Genomic DNA, 18627 nt, shown 5'->3' with positions numbered 1-18627 from the left:
AGGAAAGGGGTTGAAAGATATTACAAGGTTGATTTGCCAGGACTGGCATACAGGATACGTAGGAGGTGCTGAGAATTACTTAAACTCTCAGGGTAGGCTTGCCAGTTTTATCAAACAGAAACACAGGACTGGCATCCACTTAAATTTGAGTTTCAGACCATCAGTGAATAATTTTTAGTATAAGTATGTCCCATGCAACGACTAATCTAACATTCAAACTGAATTGGGTGTCCTGTATCTTATCTGGCAACTCTGTTTCAGAATCACCTCCCTAAAATGCAAATCTGATCTGCTTAAACCATTGCTATATATATATATTTTTAAATTTTTATTGGAGTATACTTGTTTTCCATTGTTGTGCAGTTTCTACTATGTAGCAAAGTGAATCAGCTATATATCATCCCACCCCCCCACCCCTTCCCTCTTGGTATCCATACGTTTGTCCTCGGCATCTGTGTCTCTATTTCTGCTTTGCAAATAAGACCATCTATATCAGTTTTTAGATTCCACATATATGCTTTAATATATGATATTTGTTTTTCTCTTTCTGACTTACTTCACTCTGTATGACAGTCTCTAGGTCCATCCACGTCTCTACAAATGACCCAATTTCATTCCTTTTTATGGCTGAGTAATATTCCATTGTGTATATGTATCACATCTTCTTTATCCATTCCTCTGCTGATGGACATTTAGGTTGCTTCCATGTTCTGGCTATTGTAAATAGTGCTGCAATGAACATTGGGGTGCATGTGTCTTTTTGAATTATGGTTTTCTCTGGGTATATGCTCAGTAGTGGGATTGCTGGGTCATATATTAGTTCTATTTTTAGTTTTTTAGGGAACCTCCATACTGTTCTCCATAGTGGTTGTATCAATTTACATTCCCACCAACAGTGCAAGAGTAAACCGTTGCTATCTTAATTCAACTCCCCAGGTAAATAATCCTCCTGGAAAGAGATTGCACTTGTTAGTGGGAAAGACTATTTGTGTCAACTGAGCAATCATATTTCTCACTTTCAACTGGACAATCAGCCTAGTGAAGAGCATCATTTTTATTTTAGCATAATTTTTTAAGCTTCTTAGGCATTCTTTATTTTTTTAATTAAAAAATTAAAAAAAATTATTTATTTATTTATTTTTGGCCACATTGGGTCTTTGTCGCTGCGCGCGGGCTTTCTCTAGTGTGGTGAGCAGGGGCTACTCTTCATTGCAGGGTGTGGGCTTCTCATTGCGGTGGCTTCTCTTGTTGCAGAGCACAGGCTCTAGGCATGTGGACTCCTGTAGTTGTGGCACATGGGCTAACTAGTTGTGGCTCGCAGGCTCTAGAGCACAGGCTCAGTAGTTGTGGCGCACAGGCTTAGTTGCTCTGCGGCATGTGGGATCCTCCCAGCCCAGGGCTCGAAGCCGTGTCCCCTGCATTGGCAGGCAGATTCTTAACCACTGTGCCACCAGGGAAGCCCTGTAGCATCATTTATTCAATGTGGTTTTTAGATCTATACTAAATTTACTCAATTTTAAATTTAGCATTGTCCTAAGTAATAATATCCATGAAATCACCAGTTTAGTGGGCTAGTTATTTTTTTCTATACCAGTTAAAATAAATGTATGACTGTGAAGTAAATTTTTTATTCCCTTACAAACTAAGATTTGCATACATACTTTGGGAAATTCCAGTAAAGTCCGGAGGGCCATGCCTGGGCTGGTCTGACTCATACCCAACCAGTCTTGAGCCCTGATCCCTGTCCAGATGAGGAGGCGGATGGCCTTGTGTGCTTATAAACCTGCACTTGACTCTACTAGATTAGGAGGAGATGGACAGGCCCCTGATAAGGATTGGGCCAGTGGGGACTGGAGCTCAGCCTCTAGGAGTCCGGCAGGTCCCAGGGGGGCAGAGGCACATATGTGGTGGAGCCCCACTGCCTGAGAAGAACTGCATGAGGACCAGTCAGGGCTGAGAACTTAGCTGGAGGTTGGGTTGAGGAGTTACATCCCCAGAGGAACAACCTCTCTCCCCAGGGGCTGTAAGCTGATATCCAAGAATGCTTGTTTTGGGATTTGGATACAGACTGTTGATCTACCTGCTCGCACAATGTCCAATTGTTCTGGATTTGTTAAGAAAGCTTCTCCTGATACTTGGTAGCAGTTCAGGTTGATGTCAGTCCCTGGGCTGTCCAACAGAGAGGTTTTCCCAGGTTTCTTGGTGGAGACTGGAGCCACCAGATTGGGGCACCCTGAACTCAAACCAACCAGCCTCTGACCCCAAGGGTCATGTTGAGAGCCCAGTGGCTCTGATCATGATTTCAGCACTTCAGCCACATAATGGCCCCCACTGTCATGTTTCCCAAATGCCACAATGCTCTCTTCCCTCCAGGTTTCGCTGATCCACTCTGCTTGTAAAAAGACTCCTGGACTATGCCAGCATTACTCTGGGACTTTCTCTGTGTTCATCAAAGTTCAGGCTCCTTGGTAAGGGCTGATGCATCCCTGTGTGCTTGTCCACAGTGGGCTGGTGAGACACGAGACAGTAGGGGTAGGGCTACCACTCTGTCCAACACTCCTGTGTCACAAGGCTGTTCTGTGGGGGGCAAGGCAGAGGGGCTGGGCAGGAGACAGTAGTGATGTCTGTTATGCTAAGCCAAACTTCACAGTGATCCAGGAGGCAGGTACTGTCATCTTCATTTTACAGATAAGGAAACTCAGAGAGATTAAATAACTCGTATAAGGCAGAAAAAGCAGAGCTAGAATTAGATCTCAGACTTTCTGACCTTAAGTTTGGCGCTCTTTGAATTATGCCACTTGAAATCATTTTGAGAAGACAGGTAATCACTGGCTCAATTTCAATACATTAAGAATTTGGAGGCACCGTCTGTGTGCCTAAGGGTGAGTGGCTGTAATTCAGGTGATTTGCATCAGGCAAAACCTACTGGTATCAAATCCTTCAGAATGTTCTGCTTTAACTCCCATCCTTTTTTTTTTTTTTTAAATCATCCCACAGACTACTTTCCTCATTACTACTGTTATTAGATAGACATACCCACATTAGTTAAGAGTCAGTTAGGCTGTGTAACAAAGAGACCCAAAATACATCACTTAAACTTAAGTTTATTTCTCTCTTATATAAAATTCCAAATGAGTAGTCCAGAGGTGAAATACCTCAAAATGGCTGTCTCAGCTCCTACCATCACATTCTGCATCCCTGCCATCAGGAAAGAGGAGAACACATACCTTCATTTTAAGGGGATGGCCTGGAAGAGTGCACATATCACTTCTACTTATATCTCACATTGATCTAAACATAGTTACATGGATGATTATGGCTACAAGGGAAGTTGGGAAATGTAGTTTTCAGCTGAGTTGTCACCTGTGCAGTAAAAACTTCTATTGCTATGAAAAAGAGAATAGATATTGGAGAGATCAGATAGCCACCACCACAATAATTTTGGGAAACTCTTGTATGAATTGATAAGTCATTATGTTTTCTGTAAGAAGTCTGGATTTAGAGTCAGATCACTTAGCTTAGAGCCACAATTTTGCCACTTAGGTGTGATCTTGGTAAGTTGTGTAACTTCTCTGAATATCAGTTTTCCTCTCTGTACAATTAGGTAACGATAGTCGGCTTAACTCACTGGTGTGCTGGGAGGTCCAAACAAACTCACACCTTTGAGAGCCTAGGCTGTGAGGTCATATGAAAAGTGAAATGCTACTGTATTAGGACACCCAGATGTGGTTTTCCATTTTTTTTTTTTTTAATTGTGAGCACTTGGTGCTGGTTCCCCAGCTTGGTTTAGGATGAAAACCACATATCTGAAATGTCTATTTTGTATTTCCACTCAAAGGGGAATACTTTGGTGTGTCCTATCTGCTTCTCCTGGTTAGCCTGCCCCGCTGTGACCAAGTACCTCTCCCCAGGCGCCTGGGCTCTCATCCTTCTCTGGGGTGAGAGTCACTGGTAACCTGCCCCACCGGGTCTTTCTGTGCTCTAATCGTGTGTGGCTGATGAAATCCCTGAAACTTACTCCTCACAAAGTGGATTTGGGTGGAGACGCTGGAACAGAACTGGCAGGAAGGAAACCAGCCAACAGTCCCCAGTGATGCCAATCTGAACGGTTTCTCCCCACCCTGTGTGCAACAAACCACAGAATGCAGTCTTGGCATAATTTGCATCCCTAGTTGAGCTTGTGTGTCAGTCTACAGTGTGTGTCAGTTATAGCAGAACCTGTTCTTATCTATTAGCCTCTAAACTCCTTAAGGAAGGAAGGAAGGAAACCTTTCCTCAGCTTCTATTATGTTGCAGGCACATAGACAACTTGCCTGTATTTATTTCTCACCCAGCCTCACTGCCAGCAGATATTATGATTTCCTTACTGATAGATGAGGAGTTGGAGGTTGAAAATCTACCACCTTGCTCAGTACTGCACAGCCGTCAAGCAGAAGAGGTAGGATTTGAACCCAAGACCTTTGACACCAAGTCTGGCTCTCATTCTACCATAGCACGATTGTCTTCATTATAGTCGAGTGTGAAAGGGTAGAAGCCACACGTTCAGTCACCGGATCCTCCCCTGAGTATGAGCGTGATTTCATGCCCATAGTAGGGACTCAAAACAGTTGGAATGAATGGCCTTTTCACCATTCTATCTCTGGCAGTACACAGCCAAGTAGCTGACATGTGAAATGGGTCATTACAGTATTTTGGGGTATACTTAAGTCATTGGATTGATATTTTTTAAAGAATCATAACTGAGTTGAAGTTTAAAAACACCTTGCAAAGCCCCCATGGGACTAGGGTCTTTACACAGATAAAACAAGCAAGTGAAGTCAAGGAAAGAGGTTTCCTGGACACAACTGTTCATCCCCAGCTTCCTAGCAGAACCTGAGCAGTAGTTAACGAAGGGTCTACTGGGGCTGGTATCTGAGTCACACTCATAGCCTTGAATCTGCGGCAAAAGCAGATGGCACTTCCAGTAGGCATCTCCCAGAGGAGAGAATTTCCCATGAGGTATGTGCATGGCAACTATCCATCCTGGGTTTCCTGGCATGCTCCAAGTTCTTTTGTCCGAAAGTCCTTAGAATGGCACGTGTCCTGGCTGGGTAATGAATCCTGCTTTTGAATATGGAAAATATGGTTACAGCAGGCACGTGGAAAGTGCCTTTTATTGCTTCCTGCTGGCAGATCAAAAGCAGAGGGGTTGGACTACCCCAGGAGAGCCTGTTTTACCCAGGGAAAGGGAGGGGCCTCAGGGCTCAAGAGTCTTGTTATTCTGTGCAGGTCAGGAAGCCAGGGGGAGGCTACTGATAGAGAAAGCCAACCAGGGCTGGAGCAGGGCTGTGTCCTGAGAATTGGGTCCCAGAAAAGGCAAAGAAAGTGGTAACAGGAAAGAAAAGAAGCAGAGGCAGAAACTTCTTTTTTGTTGCACAAAGGAAGGAGGTGACCCAAGGCTCCTTGTGACACAGGAAGAAGCATATTTGGGGAAGTGAGAGTCTCTCTCTGTAGATCCCTTCAGATCAGAGGCCAATTATGGGTGGCCCAGGGCAAGCAAGAGGCTCTTTTGTGGTTCTAGTTCTTTCCACACCCGGATGGGGTCACTTGTGTAAAGGTGCCCCTCATAAGCATGTTGAAACCAAGCCCAAAGCCTATTTGTTTTCCAGGATCAGTCTATTAAGGCCCGCCTTCCCACTGCCAGGTCCTCCCACCCTTCAGCTCCCAGCTGGACGGGGAGGTCCCTAAGGGTTAATTAAGCCTTGGGCTAGTACTCAGGAGACCTGGAGTGAGTCTTATCCTGCTTCCATAATCAGCTCTGAAACCCGGGGAACAACACTTTTCCCCTCTGACCTCTGCTCTCTCCAATGGGGAGCAGAGAAGACTGACAGAATTATAGTGCTTACTACAGACAGACTGGTTACTTTGCCCTGAAGGTGATTCAACTAACTGACTCCACATTTAAAAAGGTTGAAAGTATTCGTATTCCTCAGTGTTGTAAAATCTTTGTGATTCTACACATTTCATTCATTCATTCATTCACTTAAACATGTATTAAGCACCATTATATGTCAGCCATGCTAAGCAACAAATAGCGATAACTTCTGCTTACTGAGTCCCTACTATGTGTCACATACCATTAGATGCTTTAGATTGATCATCCCATTTAATCCTCCCCACAGCTCTATGAGCTACTACTTTCATTATTAGAGTAAGAAGAGTTTAAGCAACTTGCTCCAGTTCATACATCTTTGATTGTAGGTCAGACTCCAAAGCTGGTGTTTTGATACACTAATTCTGTCACTGCATAGATAAATGAGATGCAGTGGGTCCTGATCTCAAGGAGGTTCCAACCAGCAGCACTGTGGCCAGAAGGCCAGCTTGCAGGCTCTGAAACCCTTGACATTGTTCACTTGGTACATTAGAAGATGTTCCATCCATTTCAGAAAACCTGGTGAACCTGGACCACACAGCAAACCCTTTTCCTCTTCACGCCTCCAGCCATGAGTTCCACAGACCTAGCTTTCTACAGGAATTTCTGTACCATGAATATTATAAACTGAAGAAATAGCGCCCTCATGTGTCAGGAGTACAACACTCTCCTGCACTCAGGAGAAAGGTACATTTAAAAAAATCTTAATCTATGAAACACTTGTTTTTGTTTTTGTGTTTTTATTTTTGCTTTCTATGACTTTGAAACATGCTGGGGAGAAACACGGGCCTCTCACTGTTGTGATCTCTCCCATTGCGGAGCACAGGCTCCGGACACACAGGCTCAGCGGCCATGGCTCACGGACCCAGGCGCTCCGCGGCATGTGGGAATCTTTCCGGACCGGGGCACGAAGCCATGTCCCCTGCATCGGCAGGCGGACTCTCAACCACTGCTCCACCAGGGAAGCCCCTGATCCTAGCTTCTTGACATGTTTCTTTTCTTCCTTTCTGTTTCCCCCTGCCCCCATTTCTTTTCTCTTTTTCTTACTTTAATACCTTCATTTGCTTCTCCCCACACAACTCTCCCTACCTGTTCTTAGAAATAGTTATATTTGCTTATAAGCAATACCATCTTTATTTCTCTTTTTTATGGGATTTAAAAAATTTACCTCTTCTTTTCTGAGTGTGTACTGGGGGTAGGGGAGGGTATGCAAAGAGGGAAGCACCGATATAATCGAGCATTTAGAAGATCTGGATTTGTCTCCATCCATCCATCCCTTCCTGCTCTTTCCATAAAGGATTAGCAGTCACTTATTAAAACATATACAGTAAAAATGACACAATGTAGAGTTTGAGGGGATATGATGAAGGAAAACGTGTGCAATAATAAAAGGTCAGGAGGAAGACCTGCACAAAGTAACGTGCACCATAGAGTCCTGTACGTTTGCTGAAAGTAGGTCACAAGGTATTTCATTGTGGAATCTCAGAAACCAGGGAAAAGAGGAAAAAATAATTAGTGATTGTATGTATCATATTCATTAGATGAAAACGATGAATTGTTCTTTGGAAGTATTGTGCTATCTGGTAGTGAGGCCTGACGAATTCTCCCATGGGTACTCACGAGGAAGGGACTGTGTTACAGTGGGAAACACTCCCAGCAGTAGCCCTACAAGAGCTACAGTAACACATTTCCTACAGGTGTTTCTTATAACAACGTTCAAAGGAAGGCTGATAGTGTAACTCCAGGGTACAGTTCAGTACAAACAAATCCAAAGGAGGGAGGAAAACAATATAACCCAAGCAGGCAATTCTCTGCTACTCTGATACACTTCAAGGGAAAAATTTAGAAGAGCTAATAAAAAGGAGTGGACTGCATGTTCTTAGGAAATCCATCGCAGATACGACTCCTCCTGACTGGGCTTTTGATAAAACCGAGCAGAGTGTCAGATTAGAGTGTCTGGTTGTAACTTCCCGAAAGAATCTGTGTTGTTGATAAAAGGAAGGTCTTGTGATTTTAATAACTGAAAGGGAGAAGAATAAAGTCCTTTAAAGAGCATTTAGGAGTCTATCCAGACATGTGACTGACTGGTGTCCACTTCATCTCAGCAGAGGGTGAATTTAGGGAGTACCTAGAAGCTGAAGCCAAAATCTCTTTAGTAAACAGTTTGGGATCTACTCCAGCTTTTGAAAGAAACAGAGAAGCATAAAAAAAATTCACAAATTTTAGTGCGCCTAGCACATACTAAGATATTTGTTTAGAAAGCAGAGTCCTGGGGCCCAGCTCCAAAGATTTTGATTCCGTTGTTCTAGAGTGGGCCACTGAATCTACATTTTAAACTCAAGAAACAATTGGGACAGAGATACCACCTTAAAGTGGGGCTATGATAATTCTAATTGGGGAAAAAGAAAAAACAACAACTCAAAACAGATGCTAGTGATTGCTCACTTGGACAAAAATCTCTCGGTAAAACACCTTGACTTACACTAATTTAAAACTATAGCTTCCTGGTAAAATCTGTAGTACAAATTAGTTTATAATTGTGCCCCCTCCCCCTCCCCCACCAAGTAACTAAATGCTCTAACCTGCTGTACAGAATGGCTGCTGCAGGCCAATTTTATGCGGGAAGATGTCTGCCAAAATTGATTTCATTTTAGAGTAAACTCAAGTTATCAGATCAGTTAGGATTAGGTTTGGCTGCATGGAATGGAAAAATCACAGTGGCTTGAACAACATGGAAGCTTACATCTGTCTCTCAGAAATGAGTTTCAGAGGTTGGCAGTGCTGAGCAAGTATCCTGCTCTACAATGTCAGGGACCCAGTTTCCTTCCATTGCTCTGATCTTCAGCACGTGGCCTCTACTTCATGCCCAAGATGGTTGCTGCAGCTCCCACCATGGTTCTACACAACAGATATCAGGAAAGAAGAAGGGCTAAGATGGATGTGCTCCCTCCCTTTAAGGATTTTCCACGTTTATACTGAGCACATCTGCTTACATTTCATTGATTAGAACTTGGTCTCACAGCCATATCTAGCTGCAAGGAGTTGGGGCTCTGGGAAATGTAATCTTCATTTTGCGTGGCCACATGCCCAGGTAAATTTAGGGGCTGATTAAAAAAGGAAGAAAAATAATTGGGTATTGGGGGACATCTACCAGTCTCTGCCATAGCCATTTGTGGACATAGATTAGGTGACAAGGTCAGTTGCCAGTTGAAGAAATTCCTAACCAGTAACACCAAAGCCGTGTCACCTCCCTCAGAAAAGAGCCTTTCTGGGTCTTCCCTGGTGGTGTAGTGGTGAAGAATCCGCCTGCCAATGCAGAGGACACGGGTTTGAGCCCTGGTCCGGGAAGATCCCACATGCCGCAGAGCAACTAAGCCCGTGTGCCACAACTACTGAGGCTGTGTGCTGCAACTACTGAAGCCCAGGCACCTAGAGCCTGTGCTCTGCAACAAAGAGAAGCCACCGCAGTGAGAAGCCTGTGCACTGCAACAAAGAGTAGCCCCTGCTCGCCACAACTAGAGAAAGCCCGTGCGCAACAACGGAGACCCAATGCAGCCAAAAATAAAATTAAAAAAAAAAAAAAAAAAAAAAGAACAAGCTCCAGAAGTTAAAAAAAAAAAAAAGAGCCTTTCTGATCTCAACACAGATGCTCACGCTTCCTGAAAGCGTGAGCAATTCATAAGATACACACTGAAAAGAGGATGAGTCAGAATCTCTTTGCTTTTTTCCAACCTTCCTCTTTTGAAAGTTGTACACATGTAATATGTGCTCGTGACAAACCCAAGCAGCATGGAAGAGTAAAAAGCGCAAGTTCCCTCCTGCCGCAGCCCCTACCCCCTAATCCTACCTCAAGGGTAGTCTTGGTTATCATTTTGGGGTATTTCTTTCTGAATAAGATTTGTATCTCCCCCTCAAAATTGTTAGCTGATTGATCAGGACCCCATGCTTATCCTGACTTTGTATCTAGCTTTGTTTTGTATCATTGTAGAGTTTACCGCTATCCATTGCAGTAATGCAGTGGGGGGTCAAACATGACAAATGTTATAAGTTAAAGGGGATGGAGAAATCATAGTGTAATTCTCACAAGTTATTCCTTGGTTTATGTTGAAATGTAAAATGGGGTTAGGATTGCTATTTTTTTTTCCCACTTGACTTATGGAATTTAATTTATTTTTTAAAAATGCTTGATTCATGTGAAAGTAAATATGTAACTTCTCTTGGGGTCTTCAGTAATATAAACCAGAATATTTTCTTTTTTTGCTCTAGTCAGTTTGAGTGTGATTTTGCTGACAGTTAACCAGACAGTGTCCTCGTAGGTAACATCTAAGAGAACATGAAACAAATACAGGGAAAGTGAACCATCCTCCTTTTCTTTCCTTCTTTTAAATTATTTATTTATTTATTTTTTGGCCACGCTGTGTGGCTTGCAGGATCTTAGTTCCCCGACCAGGGATTGAACCCAGGCCCCTAGGAGTGCAAGCTCAGAATCTTAACCACTGGACCCACAGGGAATTCCCCATCCTCCTTTTCTATCACAGCCTTGAAGGGCTCCAGTGGCACAGAAGATGGCAGAAGCCCTCAGCCAGGAATCATGGGGTCTGCCACGGTGGCCCCCTGCGGATACATCTGAAGGGGTCAGCGGAAGCAGTGATACCCCTCCCAAGGACAGTGGTGTCTCGGGGAGATTCCCCAGCAGAGAGGGCTCTAGCAGGAAGTGGGGAGGACAATGGCCAATGTGGTATAGTATAGTAATTGTCCCAGGCTTAGTTGATGTGCCTCCACCCTTTTTTTCTCTGCTCCACCTGCATCTCCCCCAGCCAATTCTCTAGCCCCCTCCACACCTCAGGACCTTGGCTATGTGCTCAACGGACATCCTCCACCGCTACCACTGTCCTAACAGTGCGAACTGCCTCAGCCTCCCCCAGGAGAGGGCTTGGCTTCGGCATGGCTTCCATCATGTTTGTTAGAGCAGTACCAGAGCCCCGATTCTTCCCAAATGCACCCCCAGTGCTATGGCTCCTCTCACACTTCTGGGTCCAGGAGAAGGTCACACTGGAAGGCAGGGGATCTGACTTTCTCAACAACTTCCCAGAAGGTCTGTGTAACTCAGCCCAGAAGTGCAGGGGAATTAATGCTCCAGGCGGTGAACTGCAACAATGACAGAGGAGATGAAAGACCTCTTTGACATATCCCTCTCCTTTCCTCCCCAGAGGCACAGTTCTGAGGCACGGTGTTTCCACCTCGCTTGTCTGAATGACAGTCTGCATGACCGAGCAACCAGCTGTCTTTTCTCGTGCAGCTGAGGGCAGCTAATCAATGTGCCACCTTGTATTTGCTTTCACTCCTTCCCTGCTTTTGCCTCCTGCCCTGGGATTTGCAATAAAGCTGCAGCATGTGAGGTTTGCTTCTGGCTTTTTTTCTAGGGAACATGGGCTAGGAGAGTAACTGATGATATTTGTCATGAGCATATGTGAACTGTTCCCTGGAGGGAGGGTTATGAGATTTGGCAAATAGAAATACAGCACTGAATTCAGAAATACTGAATTCCAGGTAAACAGCGAAATATTTTTTTAGTGTGTGTCCCAAAGATTGCCTAAGACTTAGTTATGCTAAAATAATTATTTGCTGTTTATCTGAAATTCAAATTTAAATCTGCATCCTATATTTTATCTGGGAACCCTATCTGAATACACTGAGAAATTCCAGGGGAAGAGGCTTTGCAGGGTTTGAGGTAAGGGAACAGTGTAGGCAAAACTCTACAAAGCTGTACAAAGAATGAAACAACATAGCAAGAATGTAAAATGTAAAGAAGGGGTGCAATGGGAGATAGAGCTGTGTCACAATGAAGAAACTTAAGTTTTTACATTGTTAGAGGAGAGGTGTGGTCACTTAAAAAAATAGATCATTCTGACGAAAACTCTGAATGATGAAATTCTGAAGAAAAATTGGTTGAGGGGCAAAATGGAATGAAGGCAAGATGGCCAGTTGAGAGGCTGTTCAGTCATTGACACTGGAGAGAACAAGGGCTTGGACCCAACCTGTGGTGGCTGGGATGGAAGGAAGTTGATGGTTTTGAGAACCTCTGGGGAGATTAAATTTAAAAGTCATGGTGAATAACTAGATGGCATGGGGAGTGGTAAGGAAGAGGAAGGAATCTGCCGTGCATTCCAGCAAAGCATTTCTGCTTAGATAACCAGCATCATCAACGCCAATGAGAAGAACAGATTTGGGGGAAGAAAACCACGAGTTCAGTTTCGTACCCATTGAGTTTGAGAGGGTCTGCAGGCATTGCAGCAGAGAGATCCAAGGAACGGGTGGACATCTGGATTTGGGCTGGGATGGACAGGCCCACTGTACAACTCCAGAGGGCACCATTCACACTGTATACAGTGAGACTGGTGCCCCTGGGTACCGTGCTGCACCATACTGATCCTGTGGGTAAGGATGGGAGTGGGTGTGGGGAGATAATTCTCCACGGGTATCTCCCTGCACATCTTGTGGGCAGAGGTATTGGCTGCCTTTGTTCTAGACGATATTTTTAAGGAAGTTTGTTTAGCAAACAGCCTTGAAAGATAGAGAGGGCATCTCCCTCCAAAGTGCAGGGCTGCTTCCTGTCCAGTTATCAAGGATAATGTGTCCCTTAGGCAGACTTACTGCCCATTAGAAAACATTTGGCTCCCTAAACTCAGGGTTCCTTTCCTGTATGCAACCCATTGCGTATGCAGGTGACCTGGCCCTCTTCACATTATCTGGTGGGAATTGAGGCTTGGAGAGCCATCCAGATGCTGCTACTCTGCCCACTGCTATTGCTCTGAGGAATAAAATCCTTTGCCTCTGATTTAAGAATCTTGTGGATGCTCTGTCAGCATCCATGAAACTATGGCAGGCTCAGCTGCTGGTTTCCAGGGAGAGTAAAATGCCAGGTCCTTCACTGTTCTTGACAGTGGGGAGAGAGGAATGGTCAGGGCTGCACACATAAATTAGAAAGTCATCCACCTACACGTAAACATTCAGTGTGTGTCCTCTTATCTTTTTCTTCCTATTTTGTTCACTCTTCTCTATTTGTTTCTTCCTCTAAGTTCTAAGCCCCACTAGGGTGAATTTAGGAAGAAAGATGAGTCAGGCATTACAGGTCAGTTCACTCAGTCTTTCAAATTCCCTTCTCCCATGTGTTTCTCTTGTTGCAGAGGCTGGGAATCTAAATATTAATTTTCTAGTCTTCCTGGTGTCTAGAGGTGGCAACTCACTCAGTGCTAGCCAATGAGATTTCAGCAAAAGTCTTCTGGAGGGGCTTGGAGGTGATAGTTCTAGGAAAGCGTTTGTTTTCCAAGTTTAAAGAGAGGAAAATTGACACAGGTGTAGTCATTTTTGTCCTTTGTTCTTCCCCTTCTTCTGGCCTAGAATGCAAATGTGATGCTTGGAGGTAGAGCATCCAACCTGTGACCATGAAGTAAAAATCATAAAAATAAAAACCGATATTCTTTTTTGGCCACGTTGGGTCTTTGTTGTGGTGCGCGGGCTTATCACTGCAGTGGCTTCTCTTGTTGTGGAGTACGGGCTCTAGGCACGCAGGCTCAGTAGTTGTGGCGCACGGGCTTAGTTGCTCCGCAGCATGTGGGATCTTCCCAGACCAGGGCTTGAACCCGTGTTCCCTGCATTGGCAGGCGGAGTCCTAACCACTGTGCCACCAGGCAAGTCCCATGACAAGATTTTTAAAACAATCCTGAATGTTTGTTAGGCAAATGACATATGGCCCATGCACTCAAGGTACCAGTTCTGCTTTCAGTCTGCACTTGGATCCTGCTCTAGCTCTCCTCTCCTTAGACCCTCCTGTAGTGGGTGCTGTGGTGTGTCGCCCACATACCCACCCCTCACCCCCTTTCAGGACTGAGACACTCATTTCTTCAATTGCTCAGAGTGTTGGCAACTCACAGCTGGCAGCTGAGTCCCTCCCTGGAGATTGCCCTCAGCTGTGAGCACAGCTGGTCAAGGCAGGGGTATAAACGTCTAGCCCCTCTGCCCCAATCTGGGACAACTTCAGCTCAAAAGTTGGTGGAGCTGGGCCACCCCAGCTCCAAAGGACCTGTGGCATCAGTTGAGGCCTCTGATGTGACTGAATCACAGCTCAACTTCTCTTGCTACCCTATCCTGCTCCCTTCAGGGTTGACTCTAAGAGCACTCCCCAGGAAACTTCTTGTGCTAAGTCTCTATCTCAGAGTCTGATGTCCAGGGAACCTGACCTTTGGCAATTAGTGACAAGACTGGTCCAAGAAAGAAGACTGTTTATAAATTGGGTGCAATTATGGTGATGAACAACAAGGTTGAAGTGGTGGCCATGGGGGCCTGACCTGAGAGAGCTATTGAAACAGTGACTAGAATGTGATGTCCCTAGGGGTACGATGAACAGGCAGTCAGCAAGGGTTTTGCTCAATCTATACAACCAAAAGAAATCAAGAGTGGACGAGAGACTTCTGTTTCCTGGTTCCGCACGTGATGAGCTTAGAAGTTGCCACTCTGTCTTGACAACAAGTAAAACAGACTGAAAAATTAACTCTTCTTGGATCTGTACAAGAGGGGAGAACAGGGAAGACAGCTGCCCCCAAGACTGGAGAGGCAGGCAGGTGAATACAGGGAGTCGCAGCTTCCCAGAGCAGAGACTCAGGAGCTGAAACAGCCTCTGGAACCAGGGTCCGGGTAGGAAAACCTGAACCGTGAGTGATAAGTGCTGGAGACTCAGTGAGGAGAACTCTGAGAGTTAAAAACTCCAAGGGGACCCAGTCATAGGGGCTCCCACAGTACTGTGAGACTCCACTGGCTTCCCACAGTAAATATCAGAGAAAAATCCCCTCTGGCTCCCTGCAGGGGGAGGGAAAAAGGAATCATTTTGAAATATGCCAGAGCATTCTCTTCTTAAAAAGGTCTGCCTTCAGGGGAAACTAGTTAACCAGAGCCTAACCTGCTGGGGTATTATCAGAGCCTAACTCTAGTCCACTCTAGCCATTCTGTCCCACCTAAGAGGGGAGGGAAAAACTAAGAAACTCTTGTATAGTTCATAATCCAGAGACATAGGCTTATTAAAAGCCTGAGAACTGATCATAGGACTATAGGGTGCTTCCCCTCCCCCCATACCTCATAACCATATTACTAAAGGCCTATTTACAGCAGTTCCTTTTACCCAGTAATCATGTCCAGCTGACAAGAAAAATTACAAGGAATACTAAAAGGCAAAAAAAAAAAAAAAAACCCCACCATAATCTGAAGAGACAGAACAAGCATCAGAACCAGACGTGACAGGGATGTTGGAATTATCAGACTGGAAATGTAAAACAAATATGATTAATAGGCTAAGGACTGTAATGGATAAAGCAGAGAGCATGCAAGAACAGATGGGCAATGTAAACAGAGAGATGGAAATCCTAAGACAGAACCAAAAAGAAATACTAGAGATAAAAAAAGAAAAGAATCTCTGAGCCAGAGGATATATCAATACATCCGCAAAAACTGAAAAGCAAAGAGAATAAAGACTGGAAAAAATACAGAACAGAATATCCAAGGATTGTGGGACAAGTACAAAGGCATAATATATGTACAGTGGGAAAAGAAAGAGAGAAAGGAACAGAAGAAATATCTGGAACAATAATGACTGAGAATTTCCCCCAAATTAATGTCAGACACCAAACCACAGATCCAGGAAGCTGAGAGAACACCAAGCAGGATAAACTCCAAAAAACCCTATACCTAGGTATATCATTTTTAAACTACAGAAAATCAAAGATAAGGAAAAATCCTGAAAGAAGCCAGACAATAAAGGAACTTACTATATAGGAGCAAAAATAAGAATTACATCTGACTTCTCTTCAGAAACCAGGCAAGCAAGAAAAGAGTGGAGTGAAATAGTTAAAGTATTGAGAGAAAAAACCCCACCAACCTAGAATTCTGTAAATTCTATGAAAATATCTTTCAAAAGTGAAGGAGAAATAAAGACTTTCTCAAACAAACAAAAATTGAGGGAATTTGTTGCCAGTAGAGCTGTCTTGCAAGAAATGTTAACGAAGTTCTTTATAGAGAAGGAAAGTAATATAGGTCAGAATCTTGGATTTACATAAAGTAAGCCAGAACACTGAACAAAGGAATAAGTGAAGGTAAAACAGAAACTTATTTTTCTTATTCTTAATTGATCTAACAGATAAGTTCAAAATAATAATAACAATGCATTCGATTATGCATACTAATATATATTATATATATGCTTATGTATACTTATATATAAGTGAAATGAATGACAGCAATGCTACAAGGGATGGGAGGGAGGAACGAGAATTGTTTACATAGTCTTATCATTCAACCCATAATCACACTCCTTGGTATTTCCCCCAAAAGATGAAAACTTTTATCCATACAAAAACCTGCACACAGATATTTATAGCAGCTATATTGACAACTGCCAAAACTTGGAACCAACCAAGATTTTCTTCAGTAGGTAAATGGATAAACAAATTATGGCACATCCAGACAGTAGAATATTATTCAGGGCTAGGAAAGAAATGAGCTATCTATAGAATAGATGGACAACAAGCTCCTACCGTAAAGCACCTCAAGGAGACGGTGGGCCAGAGGCTGATGAGAGCACGGTGGCATCTGCAAACAGAAAAACAGAAAGGTGGAGAACAAGGTCAATACCTGTACAGCAGAAATTAACACAACATTGTAAATCAACTATACTTCAATTTAAAAAAAAAAGAAATGAGCTATCAAGCCACAAAAAGACATGGAGGAACCTTAAATGCATACTACTAAGTGAAAGAAGCCAATCCAAAAAGGCTACATACTGTATGATTCAAACTATATGAAATTCTGGGAAAGGCAAAACTATTGAGACAGTAAAAAGATCAGTGGTTGCCAGGGGTTGGGGGGCAGGGGCGAGGGGGGCATGAACGGGTGGAGCCCAGGATTTTGAGGGCAGTGAAAGAACTCTGTAGGATACCGTAATGACAGTTACATGTTATTATATATTTGTCCAAACCCAAATAATGTGCAACACCAACAGACATAAGAAGACTCTGGTCTTTGGGTGATTATGACGTGCCAGTGTAGGTTCATCGACTGTAACGAAGGTCCCACTCTTGTGAGGGATGTTGATGATACGGGAGGCTATGCATGTGTGGTGGTGACAAGTATAGGGGAATCTCTGTACCTTCCACTCAGTCTTGCTGTGAACCTAAAGCTCCTCTAAAAAGATAAAGTTTTAATAACAATAAAAAAGGGTTTACCCCCTTATAGAGTTGACAGATAATTTTATTTTTTTGGCTGCGTTGGGTCTTCGTTGCTGCGCACTGGCTTTTCTCTGGTTGTGGCAAGTGGGGGCTACTCTTCGTTGCAGTGTGTGGGTTTCTCATTGTGGTGGCTTCTCTTGTTGTGGAGCATGGGCTCTAGGAGTGTGGGCTTCAGTAGTTGTGGCACGAGGGCTCAGTAGTTGGGGCTCACGGGCCCTAGAGCACAGGTTCAGTAGTTGTGGCGCACAGGCTTAGTTGCTCCATGGCATGTGGGATTTTTCCTGGACCAGGGCTCGAACCCGTGTCTCCTGCATTGGCAGGTGGATTCTTAACCACTGTGCCACCAGGGAAGCCCCCTATAATTTTTTTTAAGTGGATCATTAGGAGACTGAGAGCAGCCACCACAATAAAAAGTTAGAAATCTCTTTTTCAGTTTTCAGACCTGAGCCAGTTTTCAGATCTAGAAACCATTAATTGAGGAGAGGTTGAATCCCTAGGGGGAAGGCCTAATAACCATGGCAAGTTACAAGGTTAAATGGGAATGATCCCTGTAGTCTTTCCCCGGACAAAAATAAGAGCTACTTACTTAGGCAACTATGGACTGAGAAAAGGGTAGTATCCAAATATTCTGAGGACACGGGGTCCAAGTTGATATTGATACCTGGAAACCTAAAGCATTATTGTGGCCTTCCGTTAGAGTAGGGGTGAGTGAGGACTGGGTAATCAGTGGTCCTGGCCTCAGTCCAGCTCACAGCTGGTCTCCTGAGGTCCACAGACTGTCCCAGTGGTCATTTCCCCATCCTCAGTAATATAATTTGAAATGGACACTGAGGGTTGGCAGAAACCCCACATCGGCCTGTTCATGGAGAGGTGTCATAGTGGAGGTGGCCCAAATCAAACCCCTGAAACTGTCCCCCCACCCCATCCAAACAGTAAATCAAAAACAATATCACATCCTGGAGGAAGATCTCAGTGATTCACGCCATCTTTAAAAACCTAAAGGATGTGGGTTGGCGGTCACTAACACATGTCTGTTTAATTTATCACTCTGGCTTGAGATAGACCTTGGAGGATAACAGTGGAGTGAGGCATCCTTTACCAAGTCATACCCTCAACTGTAGCTGCTGTGCCATATGAGCTATCTTTGCTAGAGTGAATTAACACTAATTTGTAGATGGTATGTGGCCATTGGATGTGGATTCCTTTCTAGCCCTATCAGAATGGAGAATCTGAAACAGTTCTCATTCATGTGGAATAGTCAACAGCATATACTCTTGCTGCTATAAAACTTTCCCTCCTTCTGTTATAATATAGTACAGAAGGACCTAGACTTTCTGGCCATGCTGCATGGTCATCACATCGGTCTACCTTATTAATGACATAGTGCTATTCAGACTATGAGAAAGAAATAGCGAATACATTGGAAGAATTCTTAACACACAT

This window comes from Phocoena sinus, chromosome 1 (assembly GCF_008692025.1).
Source record: "Phocoena sinus isolate mPhoSin1 chromosome 1, mPhoSin1.pri, whole genome shotgun sequence".
Classification (NCBI taxonomy): Eukaryota; Metazoa; Chordata; class Mammalia; order Artiodactyla; family Phocoenidae; genus Phocoena; species Phocoena sinus.
This window is presented reverse-complemented; position numbering follows the sequence as displayed.